Below are 25,813 nucleotides of genomic sequence, written 5' to 3'. Positions count from 1 at the left end.
GAAAAAGGAAATATCCTGAGAAGAAATCTGGAAAGAAGCTTTCTGAGAAACTGCTTAGTGTTCTGTTAATTCATCTCACGGAGTTACATCTGTATTCGTGGATCTCTTTGCTAGCCTTATTTCTGTGGATTCCGAGAACAGATATTTCGGATCCCTTTGAAGACTATAGGGCCAAAGGAAATATCCTCCGATAACAAAGAGAAAGAAGCTTTCTGATAAACTTCTTTGTGTTCTGTGAAACCATCTCACAGAGTTACAGCTTTCCCCTCAAGAAGCCTTTCGCTAAGACAGTTCTTGTGTAATTGGCAAAGTGATATTTGGAAGCCCATAGAGGGCTATGGTGAAAAAGGAAATATCCTCAGATGAAATCTGGAAAGAGGGTTTCTGAGAAACTGCTTAGTGTTCTGTTAATTCATCTCACGGAATTACATCTGTAGTTCATGGATCTCTTTGCTAGCCTTATTTCTGTGGAATCTGAGAACAGATATTTCGGATCCCTTTGAAGACAATAGGTCCAAAGGAAATATCCTCCGATAACAAAGAGAAAGAAGCTTTCTGAGAAACATCTTTGTGTTCTGTGAAATCATCTTAGGGAGTTACTGCTTTCCCCTCAAGAAGCCTTTCGCTAAGAACGTTCTTGTGGAACTGCAAAGTGATATTTGGAAGCCACTTGAGGGCTATGGTGAAAAAGGAAATATCCTCAGATGAAATCTGGAAAGAAGCTTTCTGAGAAACTGCTTAGTGTTCTGTTAATTCATCTCACGGAGTTACATCTGTATTTCGTGGATCTCTTTGCTAGCCTTATTTCCGTGGAATCTGAGAACAGATATTTCTGATCCCTTTGAATACTATAGGGCCAAAGGAAATATCCTCCGATACAAAGAGAAAGAAGCTTTCTGAGAAACTTCTTTGTGTTCTGTGAAATCATCTCACAGAGTTACAGCTTTCCCCTCAAGAAGCCTTTCGCTAAGACAGTTCTTGTTGAATTGGCAAAGTGATATTTGGAAGCCCATAGAGGGCTATGGTGAGAAAGGAAATATCCTCAGACGTAATCTGGAAAGAAGCTTTCTGAGAAACTGCTTAGTGTTCTGTTACTTCATCTCACAGAGTTACATGTGTATTTCATGGATCTCTTTGCTAGCCTTATTTAAGTGGAATCTGAGAACAGATATTTCGGATCACTTTGAAGACTATAGGGACAAAGAAATATCCTCCGATAACAAAAAGAAAGAAGCTTTCTGAGAAACTTCTTTGTGTTCTGTGAAATCATCTCACAGAGTTACAACTTTCCCCTAAAGAAGCCTTTCGCTAAGATAGTTCTTGTGGAATTGGCAAAGTGATATTTGGAAGCCGAAAGAGGGCTATGGTGAAAAAGGAAATATCCTCAGATGAAATCTGGAAAGAAACTTTCTGAGAAACTGCTTAGTGTTCTGTTAATTCATCTCACAGAGTTACATCTGTATTTCGTGGATCTCTTTGCTAGCCTTATTTCCGTGGAATCTGTGAACAGATATTTCTGATCCCTTTAAAGACAATGGGGCCAAAGGAAATATCCTCCGATACAAAGAGAAAGAAGCTTTCCGAGAAACTTCTTTGTATTCTGTGAAATCATCTCACAGAGTTACAGCTTTCCCCTCAAGAAGCCTTTCGCTAAGACAGTTCTTGTGGAATTGGCAAAGTGATATTTGGAAGCCCATAGAGGGCTATGGTGAAAAAGGAAATATCCTCAGATGAAATCTGGAAAGAAGCTTTCTGAGAAACATCTTAGTGTTCTGTTAATTCATCTGACATAGTTACATCTGTATTTCGTAGATCTCTTTGCTAGCCTTATTTCTGTGTAAACTGAGAACAGATATTTCATATCCCTTAGAAGACTATAGCGCCAAAGGATATATCCTCTGTAACAAATAGAAAGAAGCTTTCTGAGAAACTTCTCTGTGTTCTTTGAAATCATCTCACAGAGTTACAGCTTTCCGCTCAGGGAGCCTTTCGCTAAGACAGTACTTGTGGAATTGGCAAAATGATATTTGGAAGCCGATAGAAGGCTATGTTGAAAAAGGAAATATCCTCAGATGAAAACTGGAAAGAAGCTTTCTGAGAAACTGCTTAGTGTTCTGTTAATTCATCTCACTGAGTTACATCTGTATTTAGTGGATCTTTTTGCTAGCCTTATTTCTGTGGAATCTGAGAACAGATAATTCAAGTCTCTTGGAAGACTGTAGGGCCAAAGGAAGTAATCTCCGATAACAAAGAGAAAGAAGCTTTCTGAGAAACTTCTTTGTGTTCTGTGAAATCATCTCACAGAGTTACAGCTTTCCCCTCAAGAAGCCTTTCGCTAAGACAGTTCTTGTGGAATTGGCAAAGTGATATTTGGAAGCCCATAGAGGGCTATAGTGATAAAGGAAATATCCTCCGATGAAATCTAGAAAGAAACTTTCTGAGAAACTGCTTAGTGTTCTGTTAATTAATCTCACAGAGTTACATCTGTATTTCATGGATTTCTTTACTAGCCTTATTTCTGTGGAATCTGAGAACAGATATTTAGGATCCCATTGAAGACTATAGGGACAAAGGAAATATACTCCGATAACAAAGAGAAAGAAGCTTTCTGAGAGACTTCTTTGTGTTCTGTGAAATCATCTCACAGAGTTACAGCTTTCCCCTCAAGAAGCCTTTCGCTAAGACAGTTCTTTTGGAATTGGCAAAGTGATATTTGGAAGCCCATAGAGGGCTATGGTGAAAAAGGAAATATCCTCACATGAAATCTGGAAAGAAGCTTTCTGAGAAACTGCTTAGTGTTTTGTTAATTCATCTCAAAGAGTTACATCTGTATTTCCTGGATCTCTATGCCAGCCTTATTTCTGTGGAATCGGAGAACAGATATGTCGGATCCCTCAGAAGACTGCAGGGCCAAAGGAAATGTCCTCCGATAACAAAGAGAAAGAAGATTTCTGAGAAACTTCTTTGTGTTCTGTGAAATCATCTCACAGAGTTACAGCTTTCCCCTCAAGAAGCCTTTCGCGAAGACAGTTCTTGTGGAATTGGCAAAGTGATATTTGGAAGCCCATAGAGGGCTATGGTGAAAAAGGAAATATCCTCAGATGAAATCTGGAAAGAAGCTTTCTGAGAAACTGCTTAGTGTTCTGTTAATTCATCTCACAGAGTTATATCGGCATTTCGTGGATCTCTTTGCTAGCCTTATTTCTGTGGAATCTGAGAACAGATATTTCGGATCTCTTTGAAGACTATAGGGCCAAAGGAAATATCCTCCGATAACAAAGAGAAAGAAGCTTTCTGAGAAACTTCTTTGTGTTATGTGAAATCATCTCACAGAGTTACAGCTTTCCCCTCAAGAAGCCTTTCGCTAAGACAGTTCTTGTGGAATTGGCAAAGTGATATTTGGAAGCCCAAAGAGGGCTATGGTGAAAAAGGAAATATCCTCAGATGAAATCTGGAAACAAACTTTCTGAGAAACTGCTTAGTGTTCTGTTAATTCGTCTCACAGAGTTACATCTGTATTTCGTGGATCTCTTTGCTAGCCTTATTTCCGTGGAATCTGTGAACAGATATTTCAGATCCCTTTAAAGACTATAGGGCCAAAGGAAATATCCTCCGATAACAAAGAGAAAGAAGCTTTCTGAGAAACTTCTTTGTGTTCTGTGAAATCATCTCACAGGGTTACAGCTTTCCCCTCAAGAAGCCTTTCGCTAAGACAGTTCTTGTGGATTTGGCAAAGTGATATTTGGAAGCCCATAGAGGGCTATTTTGAAAAAGGAAATATCCTCAGAGGAAATCTGGAAAGAAGCTTTCTGAGAAACTGCTTAGTGTTCTGTTAATTCATCTCACAGAGTTACATCTGTATTTCTTGGCTCTCTTTGCTAGCCTTATTTCTGTGGAATCTGAGGGCAGATATTTCGGATCCCTTAGAAGACTATAGGGTCAAAGGAAATATCCTCCGATAAAAAAGAGAAAGAAGCTTTCTGAGAAACTTCTTTGTGTTCTGTGAAATCATCTCACAGAGTTACAGCCTTCCCCTCAAGAAGCCTTTCGCTAAGACAGTTCTTGTGTAATTGGCAAAGTGATATTTGGAACCGCAAGAGGGCTATGGTGAAAAAGGAAATATCCTCAGATGAAATCTGGAAAGAAGCTTTCTGAGAAACTGCTTACTGTTCTGTTAATTCATCTCACAGAATTACATCTGTATTTCGTGAATCTCTTTGCTGGCCTTATTTCTGTGGAATCTGAGAACAGATATTTCGGATCCCTTTGAAGACTATAGGGCCAAAGTAAATATCCTCCGATAACAAAGAGAAAGAAGCTTTCTGAGAAACTTCTTTGTGTTCTGTGATATCATCTCACAGAGTTTCAGCTTTCCCCTTCAAAAAGCCTTTCGCTAAGACAGTTCTTGTGGAATTGGCAAAGTGATATTTGGAAGCCCATAGAGGGCTATGCTGAAAAAGGAAATATCCTCCGATGAAATCTGGAAAGAGGCTTTCTGCGAAACTGCTTAGTGTTCTGTTAATTCATCTCAAAGGGTTACATCTGTATGTCGTGGATCTCTTTGCTAGCCTTATTTCTGTGGAATCTGAGAGCAGATATTTCGGATCCCTTAGAAGACCATTGGGCCAAAGGAAGTAAACTCCGATAACAAAGAGAAAAAAGCTTTCTGAGAAACTTCTTTGTGTTCTGTGAAATCATCTCACAGAGTTACAGCTTTCCCCTCAAGAAGCCTTTCGTTAGACAGTTCTTGTGGAATTGGCAAAGTGATATTTGGAAGCCCATAGAGGGCTATGGTGAAAAAGGAAATATCCTCCGATGAAATCTGGAAAGAAGCTTTCTGAGAAACTTCTTAGTGTTCTGTTAATTCATCTCACAGAGTTACATCTGTATTTCGTGGATTTCTTTGCTAGCCTTATTTCTGTGGCATCTGAGAACATATATTTCGGATGCCTTAGAAGACTGTAGGGCCAAAGGACATATCCTCCGATAACAAAGAGAAAGAAGATTTCTGAGAAACTTCTTTGTGTTCTGTGAAATCATCTCACAGAGTTACAGATTTCCCCTCAAGAAGCCTTTCGCTAAGACAGTTCTTGTGGAATTGGCAAAGTCATATTTGGAAGCCCATAGAGGGCTATGGTGAAAAAGGAAATATCCTCAGAAGAAATCTGGAAAGAAGCTTTCTGAGAAACTGCTTAGTGTTCTCTTAATTCATGTCACAGGGTTACATCTGTATTTCGTGGATCTCTTTGCTAGCCTTATTTCTGTGGAATCTGAGAACAGATATTTCGGATCCCTTTGAAGAGTATAGGGCCAAAGGAAATATCCTCCGAAAACAAAGAGAAAGAAGCTTTCTGAGAAACTTCTTTGTGTTCTGTGAAATCATCTCACAGAGTTACAGCTTTCCCCTGAAGAAGCCTTTCGCTAAGACAGTTCTTGTGTAATTGGCAAAGTGATATTTAGAAGCGCATAGAGGGCTATGGTGAAAAAGGAAATATCCTGAGAAGAAATCTGGAAAGAATCTTTCTGAGAAACTGCTTAGTTTTCTGTTAATTCACCTCGCAGAGTTACATCTGTATTTCGTGGATTTCTTTCCTAGCCTTATTTCTGTGGAATCTGAGAACAGATAATTCGTATCCCTTTGAAGACTATAGGGCCAAAGGAAATATCCTCCGATAACAAAGAGAAAGAAGCTTTCTGAGAAACTTCTTTGTGTTCTGTGAAATCATCTCACAGAGTTACAGCTTTCCACTCAAGAAGCCTTTCGCTAAGACAGTTCTTGTGGAATTGGCAAAGCGATATTTGGAAGCCCATAGAGGTCTATGGTGAAAAAGGAAATATCCTCAGATGAAATCTGGAAAGAAGCTTTCTGAGAAACTGCTTAGTGTTCTGTTAATTCATCTCACAGAGTTACATCTGCATTTCGTGGATCTCTTTGCTAGACTTATTTCTGTGTAATCTGAGAACAGATATTTCGGATCCCTTTGAAGACTATAGGGACAAAGGAAATATCCTCCGATAACAAAGAGAAAGAAGCTTTCTGAGAAACTTCTTTGTGTTCTGTGAAATCATCTCACAGAGTTACAGCTTTCCCCTCAAGAAGCCTTTCGCTAAGACAGTTCTTGTGGAATTGGCAAAGTGATATTTGGAAGCCCATAGAGGGCTATGGTGAAAAAGGAAATATCCTCAGATGAAATCCGGAAAGAAGCTTTCTGAGAAACTGCTTAGTGTTCTGTTAATTCATCTCACAGAGTTACATCTGTATTTCGTGGATCTCTTTGCTAGCCTTATTTCTGTGGAATCTGAGAACAGATATTTCGGATCCCTTAGAAGACTGTAGGGCCAAAGGAAATATCCTCCGATAACAAAGAGAAAGAAGCTTTCTGAGAAACTTCTTTGTGTCCTGTGAAATCATCTTAGAGAGTTACTGCTTTCCCCTCAAGAAGTCTTTCGCTAAGACCGTTCTTGTGGAATTGAAAAGTGATATGTGGAAGCCCCTTGAGGGCTATGGTGAAAAAGGAAATATCCTCAGATGAAGTCTGGAAAGAAGCTTTCTGAGAAACTGCTTAGTGTTCTGTTAATTCATCTCACAGAGTTACATGTGTATTTCGTGGATCTCTTTGCTAGCCTTATTTAAGTGGAATCTGAGAACAGATATTTCGGATCCCTTTGAAGACTATGGTGCCAAAGAAATATCCTCCGATAACAAAAAGAAAGAAGCTTTCTGAGAATCTTCTTTGTGTTCTGTGAAATCATCTCACAGAGTTACAACTTTCCCCTCAAGAATCCTTTCGCTAAGATTGTTCTTGTGGAATTGGCAAAGTGATATTTGGAAGCCCAAAGAGGGCTATGGTGAAAAAGGAAATATCCTCAGATGAAATCTGGAAACAAACTTTCTGAGAAACTGCTTAGTGTTCTGTTAATTCGTCTCACAGAGTTACATCTGTATTTCGTGGATCTCTTTGCTAGCCTTATTTCCGTGGAATCTGTGAACAGATATTTCAGATCCCTTTAAGGACTATAGGGCCAAAGGAAATATCCTCCGATACAAAGAGAAAGAAGCGCTCTGAGAAACTTCTTTGTGTTCTGTGAAATCATCTCACAGAGTTACAGCTTTCCGCTCAGGAAGAGTTTCGCTAAGACAGATCTTGTGGAATTGGCAAAATGATATTTGGAAGCCGATAGAGGGCTATGGTGAAAAAGGAAATATCCTCAGATGAAATCAGGAAAGAAGCTTTATGATAAACTGCTTAGTGTTCTGTTAGTTCATCTCACAGAGTTACATCTGTATTTCGTGGCTCTCTTTGCTAGCCTTATTTCTGTGGAATCTGAGAGCAGATATTTCGGATCCCTTAGAAGACTATAGGGTCAAAGGAAATATCCTCCGATAACAAAGAGAAAGAAGCTTTCTGAAAAACTTCTTTGTGTTCTGTGAAATCATCTCACAGAGTTACAGCCTTCCCCTCAAGAAGCCTTTCGCTAAGACAGTTCTTGTGGAATTGGCAAAGTGATATTTGGAAGCCCATAGAGGGCTACGGTGAGAAAGGAAATATCCTTAGGTGAAATCTAGAAAGAAGCTTTCTGAGAAACTGCTTAGTGTTCTGTTAATTCATCTCACAGAGTTACATCTGTATTTCGTGGATCTCTTTGCTAGCCTTATTTCTGTGGAATCAGAGAGCAGATATTTCGGATCCCTTTGAAAACTATAGGGACAAAGGAAATATCCTCCGATAACAAAGAGAAAGAAGCTTTCTGATAAACTTCTTTGTGTTCTGTGAAATCATCTCACAGAGTTACAGCTTTCCCCTCAGGAAGCCTTTCGCTAAGACAGTTCTCGTGGAATTGGCAAAGTGATATTTGGAAGCCCATAGAGGGCTATGGTGAAAAAGGAAATAACCTCAGATGAAATCTGGAAAGAAGCATTCTGAGAAACTTCTTAGTGTTCTGTTAATTCATCTCACAGAGTTACATCTGTATTTCGTGGATCTCTTTGCTAGCCTTATTTCTGTGGAATCTGAGAACAGATATTTCGGATCCCTTAGAAGACTGTAGGGCCAAAGGAAATGTCCTCCGATAAAAAAGAGAAAGAAGATTTCTGAGAAACTTCTTTGTGTTCTGTGAAATCATCTCACAGAGTTACAGCTTTCCCCTCAAGAAGCCTTTCGCTGAGACAGTTCTTGTGTAATTTGCAAAGTAATATTTGGAAGCCCATAGAGGGCTATGGTGAAAAAGGAAATATCCTGAGATGAAATCTGGAAAGAAGCTTTCTGAGAAACTGCTTAGTGTTCTGTTAATTCATCTAACAGAGTTACATCTGTATTTCGTAGATCTCTTTGCTAGCCTTATTTCTGTGGAAACTGAGAACAGATATTTCAGATCTCTTAGAAGACTATAGGGCCAAAGGAAATATCCTCTGTAACAAATAGAAAGAAGCTTTCTGAGAAACTTCTCTGTGTTCTTTGAAATCATCTCACAGAGTTACAGCTTTCCCCTCAAGGAGCCTTTCGCTAAGACAGTTCTTGTGGAATTGGCAAAGTGATATTTGGAAGCGCATAGAGGGCTATGGGGAAAAAGGAAATATCCTGAGTTGAAATCTGGAAAGAAGCTTTCTGAGAAACTGCTTAGTGTTCTGTTAATTCATCTCACAGAGTTACATCTGTATTTCTGGGATCTCTTTGCTAGTCTTATTTCTGTGGAATCAGAGAGCAGATATTTCGGATCCCTTAGAAGACTATATTGCCAAAGGAAATATCCTCCGATAACAAAAAGAAAGAAGCTTTCTGAGAAACTTCTTTGTGTTCTGTGAAATCATCTCACAGAGTTACAGCTTTCCCCTCAAGAAGCCTTTCGCTAAGACAGTTCTTGTGGAATTGGAAAAGTGATATTTGGAAGCGCATAGAGGGCTATGATGAAAAAAGAAGTATCCTCAGATGAAATCTGGAAAGAAGCTTTCTGAGAAACTGCTTAGTGTTCTGTTAATTCATCTCACAGAGATACATCTGTATTTCGTGGATCTCTTTGCTAGCCTTATTTCTGTGGAATCTGAGAACAGATATTTCGGATCCCTTTGAAGACTATAGGGACAAAGGAAATATCCTCCGATAACAAAGAGAAAGAAGCTTTCTGAGAAACTTCTTTGTGTTCTGTGAAATCATCTCACAGAGTTACAGCTTTCCCCTCAAGAAGCCTTTCGCTAAGACAGTTCTTGTGGAATTGGCAAAGTGATATTTTTAAGACCCTAGAGGGCTATGGTGAAAAAGGAAATATCTTCAGATGAAATCTGGAAAGAAGCATTCTGAGAAACTTCTTAGTGTTCTGTTAATTCATCTCACAGAGTTACATGTGTATTTCGTGGATCTCTTTGCTAGCCTTATTACTGTGGAATCTGAGAACAGATATTTCGGATGCCTTAGAAGACTGTAGGGCCAAAGGAAATGTCCTCCGATAACAAAGAGAAAGATTTCTGAGAAACTTCTTTGTGTTCTGTGAAATCATCTCACAGAGTTACAGCTTTCCTCTCAAGAAGCCTTTCGCTAAGACAGTTCTTGTGTAATTGGCAAAGTGATATTTGGAAGCCCATAGAGGGCTATGGTGAAAAAGGAAATATCCTCAGATGAAATCTGGAAAGAGGCTTTCTGAGAAACTGCTTAGTGTTCTGTTAATTCATCTCACGGAATTACATCTGTAGTTCATGGATCTCTTTGCTAGCCTTATTTCTGTGGAATCTGAGAACAGATATTTCGGATCCCTTTGAAGACAATAGGGCCAAAGGAAATATCCTCCGATAACAAAGAGAAAGAAGCTTTCTGAGAAACTTCTTTGTGTCTGTGAAATCATCTTAGGGAGTTACTGCTTTCCCCTCAAGAAGCCTTTTGCTAAGAACGTTCTTGTGGAATTGCAAAGTGATATTTGGAAGCCACTTGAGGGCTATGGTGAAAAAGGAAATATCCTCAGATGAAATCTGGAAAGAAGCTTTCTGAGAAACTGCTTAGTGTTCTGTTAATTCATCTCACGGAGTTACATCTGTATTTCGTGGATCTCTTTGCTAGCCTTATTTCCGTGGAATCTGAGAACAGATATTTCTGATCCCTTTGAATACTATAGGGCCAAAGGAAATATCCTCCGATACAAAGAGAAAGAAGCTTTCTGAGAAACTTCTTTGTGTTCTGTGAAATCATCTCACAGAGTTACAGCTTTCCCCTCAAGAAGCCTTTCGCTAAGACAGTTCTTGTTGAATTGGCAAAGTGATATTTGGAAGCCCCTAGAGGGCTATGGTGAAATAGGAAATATCCTCAGATGTAATCTGGAAAGAAGCTTTCTGAGAAACTGCTTAGTGTTCTGTTAATTCATCTCACAGAGTTACATGTGTATTTCATGGATCTCTTTGCTAGCCTTATTTAAGTGGAATCTGAGAACAGATATTTCGGATCACTTTGAAGACTATAGGGACAAAGAAATATCCTCCGATAACAAAAAGAAAGAAGCTTTCTGAGAAACTTCTTTGTGTTCTGTGAAATCATCTCACAGAGTTACAACTTTCCCCTCAAGAAGCCTTTCGCTAAGATAGTTCTTGTGGAATTGGCAAAGTGATATTTGGAAGCCGAAAGAGGGCTATGGTGAAAAAGGAAATATCCTCAGATGAAATCTGGAAAGAAACTTTCTGAGAAACTGCTTAGTGTTCTGTTAATTCATCTCACAGAGTTACATCTGTATTTCGTGGATCTCTTTGCTAGCCTTATTTCCGTGGAATCTGTGAACAGATATTTCTGATCCCTTTAAAGATAATGGGGCCAAAGGAAATATCCTCCGATACAAAGAGAAAGAAGCTTTCCGAGAAACTTCTTTGTATTCTGTGAAATCATCTCACAGAGTTACAGCTTTCCCCTCAAGAAGTGTTTCGCTAAGACAGTTCTTGTGGAATTGGCAAAGTGATATTTGGAAGCCCATAGAGGGCTATGGTGAAAAAGGAAATATCCTCAGATGAAATCTGGAAAGAAGCTTTCTGAGAAACATCTTAGTGTTCTGTTAATTCATCTGACATAGTTACATCTGTATTTCGTAGATCTCTTTGCTAGCCTTATTTCTGTGTAAACTGAGAACAGATATTTCATATCCCTTAGAAGACTATAGCGCCAAAGATATATCCTCTGTAACAAATAGAAAGAAGCTTTCTGAGAAACTTCTCTGTGTTCTTTGAAATCATATCACAGAGTTACAGCTTTCCGCTCAGGGAGCCTTTCGCTAAGACAGTTCTTGTGGAATTGGCAAAATGATATTTGGAAGCCGATAGAGGGCTGTGTTGAAAAAGGAAATATCCTCAGATGAAATCTGGAAAAAAGCTTTCTGAGAAACTGCTTAGTGTTCTGTTAATTCATCTCACTGAGTTACATCTGTATTTCGTGGATCTTTTTGCTAGCCTTATTTCTGTGGAATCTGAGAACAGATAATTCAAGTCTCTTTGAAGACTGTAGGGCCAAAGGAAGTAATCTCCGATAACAAAGAGAAAGAAGCTTTCTGAGAAACTTCTTTGTGTTCTGTGAAATCATCTCACAGAGTTACAGCTTTCCCCTCAAGAACCCTTTCGCTAAGACAGTTCTTGTGGAATTGGCAAAGTGATATTTGGAAGCCCATAGAGGGCTATGGTGATAAAGGAAATATCCTCCGATGAAATCTAGAAAGAAACTTTCTGAGAAACTGCTTAGTGTTCTGTTAATTCATCTCACAGAGTTACATCTGTGTTTCGTGGATCTCTTTGCTAGTCTTATTTCTGTGGAATCTGAGAACAGATATTTCGGATCCCTTAGAAGACTAAGGGCCAAAGGACATATCCTCCGATAACAAAGAGAAATAAGTTTTCTGAGAAACTTCTTTGTGTTCTGTGAAATCATCTCACAGAGTTACAGCTTTCCCCTCAAGAAGCCTTTCGCTAAGACACTTCTTCTGGAATTGGTAAAGTGATATTTGGAAGCCCATAGAGGGTTATGGTGAGAAAGGAAATATCCTCAGGAGATATCTAGAAAGAAGCTTTCTGAGAAACTGCTTAGTGTTCTGTTAATTCATCTCACAGAGTTACATCTGTATTTCATGGATCTCTTTGCTAGCCTTATTGCTGTGGAATCTGAGAACAGATATTTCGGATCCCTTTGAAGACTATAGGGACAAAGGAAATATACTCCGATAACAAAGAGAAAGAAGCTTTCTGAGAGACTTCTTTGTGTTGTGTGAAATCACCTCACAGAGTTACAGCCTTCCCCTCAAGATGCCTTTCGCTAAGACAGTTCTTGTGTAATTGGCAAAGTGATATTTGGAAGCGCATAGAGGGCTATGTTGAAAAAGGAAATATCCTCAGATGAAATCTGGAAAGAAACTTTCAGAGCAACTGCTTAATATTTTGTTAATTCATCTCACAGAGTTACATCTGTATGTCGAGGATCTCTTTGCTAGCCTTATTTCTGTGGAATCTGAGAACAGATATTTCGGATCCCTTAGAAGACAATAGGGCCAAAGGAAATATCCTCCGATACTAAGAGAAAGAAGCTTTTTAGAAATTTCTTTGTGTTCTGTGAAATCATCTCACAGAGTTACAACTTTCCCCTCAAGAAGCCTTTCGCTAAGACAGTTCTTGTGGAATGGGCAAAGTGATATTTGGAAGCCCATAGAGGGCTATGGTGAGAAAGGAAATATCCTCAAATGTAATCTGGAAAGAAGCTTTCTGAGAAACTACTTAATGTTCTGTTAATTCATCTCACAGAGTTACATCTGTATTTCGTGGATCTCTTTGCTAGCCTTTGTTCCGTGGAATCTGTGAAGAGATATTTCGGATCCCTTTGAAGACTATAGGGCCAAAGAAATATCCTCCGATAACAAAGAGAAAGAAGCTTTCTGAGAAACATCTTTGTGTTCTGTGAGATCATCTCACAGAGTTACAACTTTCCCCTCAAGAAGCCTTTCACTAAGATAGTTCTTGTGGAATAGGCAAAGTGATATTTGGAAGCCCAAAGAGGGCTATGGTGAAAAAGGAAATATCGTCAGAAGAAATCTGGAAAGAAACTTTCTGAGAAACTGCTTAGTGTTCTGTTAATTCATCTCACAGAGTTACATCTGTATTTCGTGGAACTCTTTGCTATCCTTATTTCCGTGGAATCTGTGAACAGATATTTCGGATCCCTTTGAAGACTATAGGGCCCAAGGAAATATCCTCCTATACAAAGAGAAAGAAGCTTTCTGAGAAACTTCTTTGTGTTCTGTGAAATCATCTCACAGAGTTACAGCTTTCCCCTCAAGAAGCCTTTTGCTAAGACAGTTCTTGTGGAATTGGCAAAGTGATATTTGGAAGCCCATAGAGGGCTATGGTGAAAAAGGAAATATCCTCAGGTGAAATCTGGAAAGAAGCTTTCTGAGAAACATCTTAGTGTTCTGTTAATTCATCTCACATAGTTACAACTGTATTTCGTAGATCTCTTTTCCAGCCTTATTTCTGTGGAAACTGAGAACAGATATTTCAGATCTCTTAGAAGACTATAGGGCCAAAGGAAATATCCTCTGTAACAAATAGAAAGAAGCTTTCTGAGAAACTTCTCTGTGTTCTTTGAAATCATCTCACAGAGTTACAGCTTTCCCCTCAAGAAGCCTTTCGCTAAGATAGCTCTTTTGGGATTGGCAATGTGATATTTGGAAGCCCAAAGAGGGCTATGGTGAAAAAGGAAATATACTCAGATGAAATCTGGAAAGAAGCTTTCTGAGAAACTGCTTAGTGTTCTGTCAATTCATCTCACAGGGTTACATCTGCATTTCGTGGATCTCTTTGCTGGCCTTATTTCTGTGGAATCGGAGAACAGATATTTCGGATCCCTCAGAAGACTGCAGGGCCAAAGGAAATGTCCTCCGATAACAAAGAGAAAGAAGATTTCTGAGAAACTTCTTTGTGTTCTGTGAAATCATCTCACAGAGTTACAGCTTTCCCCTCAAGAAGCCTTTCGCGAAGACAGTTCTTGTGGAATTGGCAAAGTGATATTTGGAAGCCCATAGAGGGCTATGGTGAAAAAGGAAATATCCTCAGATGAAATCTGGAAAGAAGCTTTCTGAGAAACTGCTTAGTGTTCTGTTAATTCATCTCACAGAGTTACATCGGCATTTCGTGGATCTCTTTGCTAGCCTTATTTCTGTGGAATCTGAGAACAGATATTTCGGATCCCTTTGAAGACTATAGGGCCAAAGGAAATATCCTCCGATAACAAAGAGAAAGAAGCTTTCTGAGAAACTTCGTTGTGTTCTGTGAAATCATCTCACAGAGTTACAGCTTTCCCCTCAAGAAGCCTTTCGCTAAGACAGTTCTTGTGGAATTGGCAAAGTGATATTTGGAAGCCCAAAGAGGGCTATGGTGAAAAAGGAAATATCCTCAGATGAAATCTGGAAACAAACTTTCTGAGAAACTGCTTAGTGTTCTGTTAATTCGTCTCACAGAGTTACATCGGCATTTCGTGGATCTCTTTGCTAGCCTTATTTCTGTGGAATCTGAGAACAGATATTTCGGATCCCTTTGAAGAGTATAGGGCCAAAGGAAATATCCTCCGAAAACAAAGAGAAAGAAGCTTTCTGAGAAACTTCTTTGTGTTCTGTGAAATCATCTCACAGAGTTACAGCTTTCCCCTGAAGAAGCCTTTCGCTAAGACAGTTCTTGTGTAATTGGCAAAGTGATATTTAGAAGCGCATAGAGGGCTATGGTGAAAAAGGAAATATCCTGAGAAGAAATCTGGAAAGAAGCTTTCTGAGAAACTGCTTAGTTTTCTGTTAATTCACCTCACAGAGTTACATCTGTATTTCATGGATTTCTTTGCTAGCCTTATTTCTGTGGAATCTGAGAACAGATAATTCGTATCCCTTTGAAGACTATAGGGCCAAAGGAAATATCCTCCGATAACAAAGAGAAAGAAGCTTTCTGAGAAACTTCTTTGTGTTCTGTGAAATCATCTCACAGAGTTACAGCTTTCCCCTCAAGAAGCCTTTCGCTAAGACAGTTCTTTTGGAATTGGCAAAGTGATATTTTGAAGCCCATAGAGGGCTATGGTGAAAAAGGAAATATCCTCAGATGAAATCTGGAAAGAAGGTTTCTGAGAAACTGCTTAGTGTTTTGTTAACTCATCTCACAGAGTTACATCTGTATTTCCTGGATCTGTTTGCCAGCCTTATTTCTGTGGAATCGGAGAACAGATATTTCGGATCCCTTAGAAGACTGTAGGGCCAAAGGAAATGTCCTCCGATAACAAAGAGAAAGAAGATTTCTGAGAAACTTCCTTGTGTTCTGTGAAATCATCTCACAGAGTTACAGCTTTCCCCTCAAGAAGCCTTTCGCTAAGACAGTTCTTGTGGAATTTGCAAAGTCATATTTGGAAGCCCATAGAGGGCTATGGTGAAAAAGGAAATATCCTCAGATGAAATATGGAAAGAAGCTTTCTGATAAACTGCTTAGTGTTCTGTTAATTCATCTAACAGAGTTACATCTGTATTTCGTGGATCTCTTTGATAGCCTTATTTCTGTGGAATTTGAGAACAGATATTTCGCATACCTTTGAAGAGTATAGGGCCTAAGGAAATATCCTCCGATAACAAAGAGAAAGAAGCTTTCTGAGAAACTTCTTTGTGTTCTGTGAAATCATCTCACAGAGTTACAGCTTTCCCCTCAAGAAGCCTTTCGCTAAGACGGTTCTTGTGTAATTGGCAAAGTGATATTTGGAAGCGCATAGAGGGCTATGGTGAAAAAGGAAATATCCTGAGAAGAAATCTGGAAAGAAGCTTTCTGAGAAACTGCTTAGTGTTCTGTTAATTCATCTCACGGAGTTACATCTGTATTTCGTCGATCTCTTTGCTAGCCTTATTTCCGTGGAATCTGAGAACAGATATTTCTGATCCCTTTGAATACTATAGGGCCAAAGGAAATATCCTCCGATACAAAGAGAAAGAAGCTTTCTGAGAAACTTCTTTGTGTTCTGTGAAATCATCTCACAGAGTTACAGCTTTCCCCTCAAGAAACCTTTCGCTAAGATAGTTCTTGTGGAATTGGCAAAGTGATATTTGGAAGCCCATAGAGGGCTATGGTGAGAAAGGAAATATCCTCAGATGTAATCTGGAAAGAAGCTTTCTGAGAAACTGCTTAGTGTTCTGTTAATTCATCTCACAGAGTTACATGTGTATTTCGTGGATCTCTTTGCTAGCCTTATTTAAGTGGAATCTGAGAACAGATATTTCGGATCACTTTGAAGACTATAGGGACAAAGAAATATCCTCCGATAACAAAAAGAAAGAAGCTTTCTGAGAAACTTCTTTGTGTTCTGTGAAATCATCTCACAGAGTTACAACTTTCCCCTCAAGAAGCCTTTCGCTAAGATAGTTCTTGTGGAATTGACAAAGTGATATTTGGAAGCCCAAAGAGGGTTATGGTGAAAAAGGAAATATCCTCAGATGAAATTTGGAAAGAAACTTTCTGAGAAACTGCTTAGTGTTCTGTTAATTCATCTCACAGAGTTACATCTGTATTTCGTGGATCTCTTTGCTAGCCTTATTTCCGTGGAATGTGTGAACAGATATTTCTGATCCCTTTAAAGACAAAAGGGCCAAAGGAAATATCCTCCGATACAAAGAGAAAGAAGCTTTCCGAGAAACTTCTTTGTATTCTGTGAAATCATCTCACAGCTTTACAGCTTTCCCCTCAAGAAGCCTTTCGCTAAGACAGTTCTTGTGGAATTGGCAAAGTGATATTTGGAAGCCCATAGAGGGCTATGGCGAAAAACAAATATCCTCAGATGAAATCTGGAAAGAAGCTTTCTGAGAAACATCTTAGTGTTCTGTTAATTGATCTCACATAGTTACAACTGTATTTCGTAGATCTCTTTGCTAGCCTTATTTCTGTGGAAACTGAGAACAGATATTTCAGATCTCTTAGAAGACTATAGGGCCAAAGGAAATATCCTCTGTAACAAATAGAAAGAAGCTTTCTGAGAAACTTCTCTGTGTTCTTTGAAATCATCTCACAGAGTTACAGCTTTCCCCTCAAGGAGCCTTTCGCTAAGACAGTTCTTGTGGAATTGGCAAAGTGATATTTGGAAGCGCATAGAGGGCTATGGGGATAAAGGAAATATCCTGAGTTGAATTCTGGAAAGAAGCTTTCTGAGAAACTGCTTAGTGTTCTGTTAATTCATCTCACAGAGTTACATCTGTATTTCTGGGATCTCTTTGCTAGTCTTATTTCTGTGGAATCAGAGAGCAGATATTTCGGATCCCTTAGAAGACTATATTGCCAAAGGAAATATCCTCCGATAACAAAAAGAAAGAAGCTTTCTGAGAAACTTCTTTGTGTTCTGTGAAATCATCTCACAGAGTTACAGCTTTCCCCTCAAGAAGCCTTTCGCTAAGACAGTTCTTGTGGAATTGGCAAAGTGATATTTGGAAGCCCATAGAGGGCTATGGTGAAAAAGGAAATATCCTCAGATGAAATCTGGAAAGAAGCTTTCTGAGAAACTGCTTAGTGTTCTGTTAATTCATCTCACAGAGATACATCTGTATTTCGTGGATCTCTTTCCTAGCCTTATTTCTGTGGAATCTGAGAACAGATATTTCGGATCCCTTTAAAGACTATAGGGACAAAGGAAATATCCTCCGATAACAAAGAGAAAGAAGCTTTCTGAGAAACTTCTTTGTGTTCTGTGAAATCATCTCACAGAGTTACAGCATTCCCCTCAAGAAGCCTTTCGCTAAGACAGTTCTTGTGTAATTGGCAAAGTCATATTTGGAAGCCCATGGAGGGCTATGGTGAAAAAGGAAATATCCTCAGATGAAATCTGGAAAGAAGCTTTCTGAGAAACTGCTTAGTGTTCTGTTAATTCATCTCACAGAGTTACATCTGTATTTCGTGGATCTCTTTGCTAGCCTTATTTCTGTGGAATCTGAGAACAGATATTTCGGATGCCTTTTAAGAGTATAGGGCCAAAGGAAATATCCTCCGAAAACAAAGAGAAAGAAGCTTTCTGAGAAACTTCTTTGTGTTCTGTGAAATCATCTCACAGAGTTACAGCTTTCCACTCAAGAAGCCTTTCGCTAAGACAGTTCTTGTGGAATTGGCAAAGCGATATTTGGAAGCCCATAGAGGGCTATGGTGAAAAAGGAAATATCCTCAGATGAAATCTGGAAAGAAGCTTTCTGAGAAACTGCTTAGTGTTCTGTTAATTCATCTCACAGAGTTACATCTGCATTTCGTGGATCTCTTTGCTAGACTTATTTCTGTGTAATCTGAGAACAGATATTTCGGATCCCTTTGAAGACTATAGGGACAAAGGAAATATCCTCCGATAACAAAGAGAAAGAAGCTTTCTGAGAAACTTCTTTGTGTTCTGTGAAATCATCTCACAGAGTTACAGCTTTCCCCTCAAGAAGCCTTTCGCTAAGACAGTTCTTGTGGAATTGGCAAAGTGATATTTGGAAGCCCATAGAGGGCTATGGTGAAAAAGGAAATATCCTCAGATGAAATCCGGAAAGAAGTTTTCTGAGAAACTGCTTAGTGTTCTGTTAATTCATCTCACAGAGTTACATCTGTATTTCGTGGATCTCTTTGCTAGCCTTATTTCTGTGGAATCTGAGAACAGATATTTCGGATCCCTTTGAAGACAATAGGGCCAAAGGAAATATCCTCCGATAACAAAGAGAAAGAAGCTTTCTGAGAAACTTCTTTGTGTCCTGTGAAATCATCTTAGAGAGTTACTGCTTTCCCCTCAAGAAGTCTTTCGTTAAGACCGTTCTTGTGGAATTGAAAAGTGATATGTGGAAGCCCCTTGAGGGCTATGGTGAAAAAGGAAATATCCTCAGATGAAGTCTGGAAAGAAGCTTTCTGAGAAACTGCTTAGTGTTCTGTTAATTCATCTCACGGAGTTACATCTGTATTTCGTGGATCTCTTTGCTAGCCTTATTTCCGTGGAATCTGAGAACAGATATTTCTGATCCCTTTGAATACTATAGGGCCAAAGGAAATATCCTCCGATACAAAGAGAAAGAAGCTTTCTGAGAAACTTCTTTGTGTTCTGTGAAATCATCTCACAGAGTTACAGCTTTCCCCTCAAGAAGCCTTTCGCTAAGACAGTTCACGTGGAATTGGCAAAGTGATATTTGGAAGCCCTTAGAGGGCTATGGTGAGAAAGGAAATATCCTCAGATGTAATCTGGAAAGAAGCTTTCTGTGAAACTGCTTAGTGTTCTGTTAATTCATCTCACAGAGTTACATGTGTATTTCGTGGATCTCTTTGCTAGCCTTATTTAAGTGGAATCTGAGAACAGATATTTCGGATCCCTTTGAAGACTATGGTGCCAAAGAAATATCCTCCGATAACAAAAAGAAAGAAGCTTTCTGAGAATCTTCTTTGTGTTCTGTGAAATCATCTCACAGAGTTACAACTTTCCCCTCAAGAATCCTTTCGCTAAGATTGTTCTTGTGGAATTGGCAAAGTGATATTTGGAAGCCCAAAGAGGGCTATGGTGAAAAAGGAAATATCCTCAGATGAAATCTGGAAACAAACTTTCTGAGAAACTGCTTAGTGTTCTGTTAATTCGTCTCACAGAGTTACATCTGTATTTCGTGGATCTCTTTGCTAGCCTTATTTCCGTGGAATCTGTGAACAGATATTTCAGATCCCTTTAAGGACTATAGGGCCAAAGGAAATATCCTCCGATACAAAGAGAAAGAAGCGCTCTGAGAAACTTCTTTGTGTTCTGTGAAATCATCTCACAGAGTTACAGCTTTCCGCTCAGGAAGAGTTTCGCTAAGACAGATCTTGTGGAATTGGCAAAATGATATTTGGAAGCCGATAGAGGGCTATGGTGAAAAAGGAAATATCCTCAGATGAAATCAGGAAAGAAGCTTTATGATAAACTGCTTAGTGTTCTGTTAGTTCATCTCACAGAGTTACATCTGTATTTCGTGGCTCTCTTTGCTAGCCTTATTTCTGTGGAATCTGAGAGCAGATATTTCGGATCCCTTAGAAGACTATAGGGTCAAAGGAAATATCCTCCGATAACAAAGAGAAAGAAGCTTTCTGAAAAACTTCTTTGTGTTCTGTGAAATCATCTCACAGAGTTACAGCCTTCCCCTCAAGAAGCCTTTCGCTAAGAGAGTTCTTGTGGAATTGGCAAAGTGATATTTGGAAGCCCATAGAGGGCTACGGTGAGAAAGGAAATATCCTTAGGTGAAATCTAGAAAGAAGCTTTCTGAGAAACTGCTTAGTGTTCTGTTAATTCATCTCACAGAGTTACATCTGTATTTCGTGGATCTCTTTGCTAGCCTTATTTCTGTGGAATCAGAGAGGAGATATTTCGGATCCCTTTGAAAACTATAGGGACAAAGGAAATATCCTCCGATAACAAAGAGAAAGAAGCTTTCTGATAAACTTCTTTGTGTTCTGTGAAATCATCTCACAGAGTTACAGCTTTCCCCTCAAGAAGCCTTTCGCTAAGACAGTTCTCGTGGAATTGGCAAAGTGATATTTGGAAGCCCTTAGAGGGCTATGGTGAAAAAGGAAATAACCTCAGATGAAATCTGGAAAGAAGCATTCTGAGAAACTTCTTAGTGTTCTGTTAATTCATCTCACAGAGTTACATCTGTATTTCGTGGATCTCTTTGCTAGCCTTATTTCTGTGGAATCTGAGAACAGATATTTCGGATCCCTTAGAAGACTGTAGGGCCAAAGGAAATGTCCTCTGATAAAAAAGAGAAAGAAGATTTCTGAGAAACTTCTTTGTGTTCTGTGAAATCATCTCACAGAGTTACAGCTTTCCCCTCAAGAAGCCTTTCGCTGAGACAGTTCTTGTGTAATTTGCAAAGTCATATTTGGAAGCCCATAGAGGGCTATGGTGAAAAAGGAAATATCCTCAGATGAAATCTGGAAAGAAGCTTTCTGAGAAACTGCTTAGTGTTCTGTTAATTCATCTAACAGAGTTACATCTGTATTTCGTAGATCTCTTTGCTAGCCTTATTTCTGTGGAAACTGAGAACAGATATTTCAGATCTCTTAGAAGACTATAGGGCCAAAGGAAATATCCTCTGTAACAAATAGAAAGAAGCTTTCTGAGAAACTTCTCTGTGTTCTTTGAAATCATCTCACAGAGTTACAGCTTTCCCCTCAAGGAGCCTTTCGCTAAGACAGTTCTTGTGGAATTGGCAAAGTGATATTTGGAAGCGCATAGAGGGCTATGGGGAAAAAGGAAATATCCTGAGTTGAAATCTGGAAAGAAGCTTTCTGAGAAACTGCTTAGTGTTCTGTTAATTCATCTCACAGAGTTACATCTGTATTTCTGGGATCTCTTTGCTAGTCTTATTTCTGTGGAATCAGAGAGCAGATATTTCGGATCCCTTAGAAGACTATATTGCCAAAGGAAATATCCTCCGATAACAAAAAGAAAGAAGCTTTCTGAGAAACTTCTTTGTGTTCTGTGAAATCATCTCACAGAGTTACAGCTTTCCCCTCAAGAAGCCTTTCGCTAAGACAGTTCTTGTGAAATTGGCAAAGTGATATTTGGAAGCGCATAGAGGGCTATGATGAAAAAAGAAGTATCCTCAGATGAAATCTGGAAAGAAGCTTTCTGAGAAACTGCTTAGTGTTCTGTTAATTCATCTCACAGAGTTACATCTGTATTTCGTGGATCTCTTTGCTAGCCTTATTTCTGTGGAATCTGAGAACAGATATTTCGGATCCCTTTGAAGACTATAGGGACAAAGGAAATATCCTCCGATAACAAAGAGAAAGAAGCTTTCTGAGAAACTTCTTTGTGTTCTGTGAAATCATCTCACAGAGTTACAGCTTTCCCCTCAAGAAGCCTTTCGCTAAGACAGTTCTTGTGGAATTGGCAAAGTGATATTTTTAAGACCCTAGAGGGCTATGGTGAAAAAGGAAATATCTTCAGATGAAATCTGGAAAGAAGCATTCTGAGAAACTTCTTAGTGTTCTGTTAATTCATCTCACACAGTTACATGTGTATTTCGTGGATCTCTTTGCTAGCCTTATTACTGTGGAATCTGAGAACAGATATTTCGGATGCCTTAGAAGACTGTAGGGCCAAAGGAAATGTCCTCCGATAACAAAGAGATAGATTTCTGAGAAACTTCTTTGTGTTCTGTGAAATCATCTCACAGAGTTACAGATTTCCCCTCAAGAAACCTTTCGCTAAGACAGTTCTTTTGGAATTGGCAAAGTCATATTTGGAAGCCCATGGAGGGCTATGGTGAAAAAGGAAATATCCTCAGATGAAATCTGGAAAGAAGCTTTCTGAGAAACTGCTTAGTGTTCTGTTAATTCATCTCACAGGGTTACATCTGTATTTCGTGGATCTCTTTGCTAGCCTTATTTCTGTGGAATCTGAGAACAGATATTTCGGATGCCTTTTAAGAGTATAGGGCCAAAGGAAATATCCTCCGAAAACAAAGAGAAAGAAGCTTTCTGAGAAACTTCTTTGTGTTCTGTGAAATCATCTCACAGAGTTACAGCTTTCCCCTCAAGAAGCCTTTCGCTAAGACAGTTCTTGTGTAATTGGCAAAGTGATATTTGGAAGCGCATAGAGGGCTATGGTGAAAAAGGAAATATCCTGAGAAGAAATCTGTAAAGAAGCTTTCTGAGAAACTGCTTAGTGTTCTGTTAATTCATCTCACGGAGTTACATCTGTATTCGTGGATCTCTTTGCTAGCCTTATTTCTGTGGATTCTGAGAACAGATATTTCGGATCCCTTTGAAGACTATAGGGCCAAAGGAAATATCCTCCGATAACAAAGAGAAAGAAGCTTTCTGATAAACTTCTTTGTGTTCTGTGAAATCATCTCACAGAGTTACAGCTTTCCCCTCAAGAAGCCTTTCGCTAAGACAGTTCTTGTGGAATTGGCAAAGTGATATTTGGAAGCCCATGGAGGGCTATGGTGAAAAAGGAAATATTCTCAGATGAAATCTGGAAAGAAGCTTTCTGAGAAACATCTTAGTGTTTTGTTAATTCATCTCACAGAGTTACATCTTTATTTCATGGATGTCTCTGCTAGCCTTATTTCTGTGGAATCTGAGAACAGATAATTCGGATGCCTTTGAAGAGTATAGGGCAAAAGGAAATATCCTCCGAAAACAAAGAGAAAGAAGCTTTCTGAGAAACTTCTTTGTGTTCTGTGAAATCATCTCACAGAGTTACAGCTTTCCTCTCAAGAAGCCTTTCGCTAAGACAGTTCTTGTGTAATTGGCAAAGTGATATTTGGAAGCCCATAGAGGGCTATGGTGAAAAAGGAAATATCCTCAGATGAAATCTGGAAAGAGGCTTTCTGAGAAACTGCTTAGTGTTCTGTTAATTCATCTCACGGAATTACATCTGTAGTTCATGGATCTCTTTGCTAGCCTTATTTCTGTGGAATCTGAGAACAGATATTTCGGATCCCTTTGAAGACAATAGGGCCAAAGGAAATATCCTCCGATAACAAAGAGAAAGAAGCTTTCTGAGAAACTTCTTTGTGTCTGTGAAATCATCTTAGGGAGTTACTGCTTTCCCCTCAAGAAGCCTTTCGCTAAGAACGTTCTTGTGGAATTGCAAAGTGATATTTGGAAGCCACTTGAGGGCTATGGTGAAAAAGGAAATATCCTCAGATGAAATCTGGAAAGAAGCTTTCTGAGAAACTGCTTAGTGTTCTGTTAATTCATCTCACGGAGTTACATCTGTATTTCGTGGATCTCTTTGCTAGCCTTATTTCCGTGGAATCTGAGAACAGATATTTCTGATCCCTTTGAATACTATAGGGCCAAAGGAAATATCCTCCGATACAAAGAGAAAGAAGCTTTCTGAGAAACTTCTTAGTGTTCTGTGAAATCATCTCACAGAGTTACAGCTTTCCCCTCAAGAAGCCTTTCGCTAAGACAGTTCTTGTTGAATTGGCAAAGTGATATTTGGAAGCCCCTAGAGGGCTATGGTGAAATAGGAAATATCCTCAGATGTATTCTGGAAAGAAGCTTTCTGAGAAACTGCTTAGTGTTCTGTTAATTCATCTCACAGAGTTACATGTGTATTTCATGGATCTCTTTGCTAGCCTTATTTAAGTGGAATCTGAGAACAGATATTTCGGATCACTTTGAAGACTATAGGGACAAAGAAATATCCTCCGATAACAAAAAGAAAGAAGCTTTCTGAGAAACTTCTTTGTGTTCTGTGAAATCATCTCACAGAGTTACAACTTTCCCCTCAAGAAGCCTTTCGCTAAGACAGTTCTTGTGGAATTGGCAAAGTGATATTTGGAAGCCCATAGAGGGCTATGGTGATAAAGGAAATATCCTCCGATGAAATCTAGAAAGAAACTTTCTGAGAAACTGCTTAGTGTTCTGTTAATTCATCTCACATAGTTACATCTGTGTTTCGTGGATCTCTTTGCTAGTCTTATTTCTGTGGAATCTGAGAACAGATATTTCGGATCCCTTAGAAGACTAAGGGCCAAAGGACATATCCTCCGATAACAAAGAGAAATAAGTTTTCTGAGAAACTTCTTTGTGTTCTGTGAAATCATCTCACAGAGTTACAGCTTTCCCCTCAAGAAGCCTTTCGCTAAGACACTTCTTCTGGAATTGGCAAAGTGATATTTGGAAGCCCATAGAGGGTTATGGTGAGAAAGGAAATATCCTCAGGAGATATCTAGAAAGAAGCTTTCTGAGAAACTGCTTAGTGTTCTGTTAATTCATCTCACAGAGTTACATCTGTATTTCATGGATCTCTTTGCTAGCCTTATTGCGGTGGAATCTGAGAACAGATATTTCGGATCCCTTTGAAGACTATAGGGACAAAGGAAATATACTCCGATAACAAAGAGAAAGAAGCTTTCTGAGAGACTTCTTTGTGTTGTGTGAAATCACCTCACAGAGTTACAGCCTTCCCCTCAAGATGCCTTTCGCTAAGACAGTTCTTGTGTAATTGGCAAAGTGATATTTGGAAGCGCATAGAGGGCTATGTTGAAAAAGGAAATATCCTCAGATGAAATCTGGAAAGAAACTTTCAGAGCAACTGCTTAATATTTTGTTAATTCATCTCACAGAGTTACATCTGTATGTCGAGGATCTCTTTGCTAGCCTTATTTCTGTGGAATCTGAGAACAGATATTTCGGATCCCTTAGAAGACAATAGGGCCAAAGGAAATATCCTCCGATACTAAGAGAAAGAAGCTTTTTAGAAACTTCTTTGTGTTCTGTGAAATCATCTCACAGAGTTACAACTTTCCCCTCAAGAAGCCTTTCGCTAAGACAGTTCTTGTGGAATGGGCAAAGTGATATTTGGAAGCCCATAGAGGGCTATGGTGAGAAAGGAAATATCCTCAAATGTAATCTGGAAAGAAGCTTTCTGAGAAACTACTTAATGTTCTGTTAATTCATCTCACAGAGTTACATCTGTATTTCGTGGATCTCTTTGCTAGCCTTTGTTCCGTGGAATCTGTGAAGAGATATTTCGGATCCCTTTGAAGACTATAGGGCCAAAGAAATATCCTCCGATAACAAAGAGAAAGAAGCTTTCTGAGAAACTTCTTTGTGTTCTGTGAGATCATCTCACAGAGTTACAACTTTCCCCTCAAGAAGCCTTTCACTAAGATAGTTCTTGTGGAATAGGCAAAGTGATATTTGGAAGCCCAAAGAGGGCTATGGTGAAAAAGGAAATATCGTCAGAAGAAATCTGGAAAGAAACTTTCTGAGAAACTGCTTAGTGTTCTGTTAATTCATCTCACAGAGTTACATCTGTATTTCGTGGAACTCTTTGCTATCCTTATTTCCGTGGAATCTGTG

This window comes from Macaca nemestrina, chromosome 19, assembly GCF_043159975.1.
Source record: "Macaca nemestrina isolate mMacNem1 chromosome 19, mMacNem.hap1, whole genome shotgun sequence".
NCBI classification, from domain to species: domain Eukaryota; kingdom Metazoa; phylum Chordata; class Mammalia; order Primates; family Cercopithecidae; genus Macaca; species Macaca nemestrina.
This window is presented reverse-complemented; position numbering follows the sequence as displayed.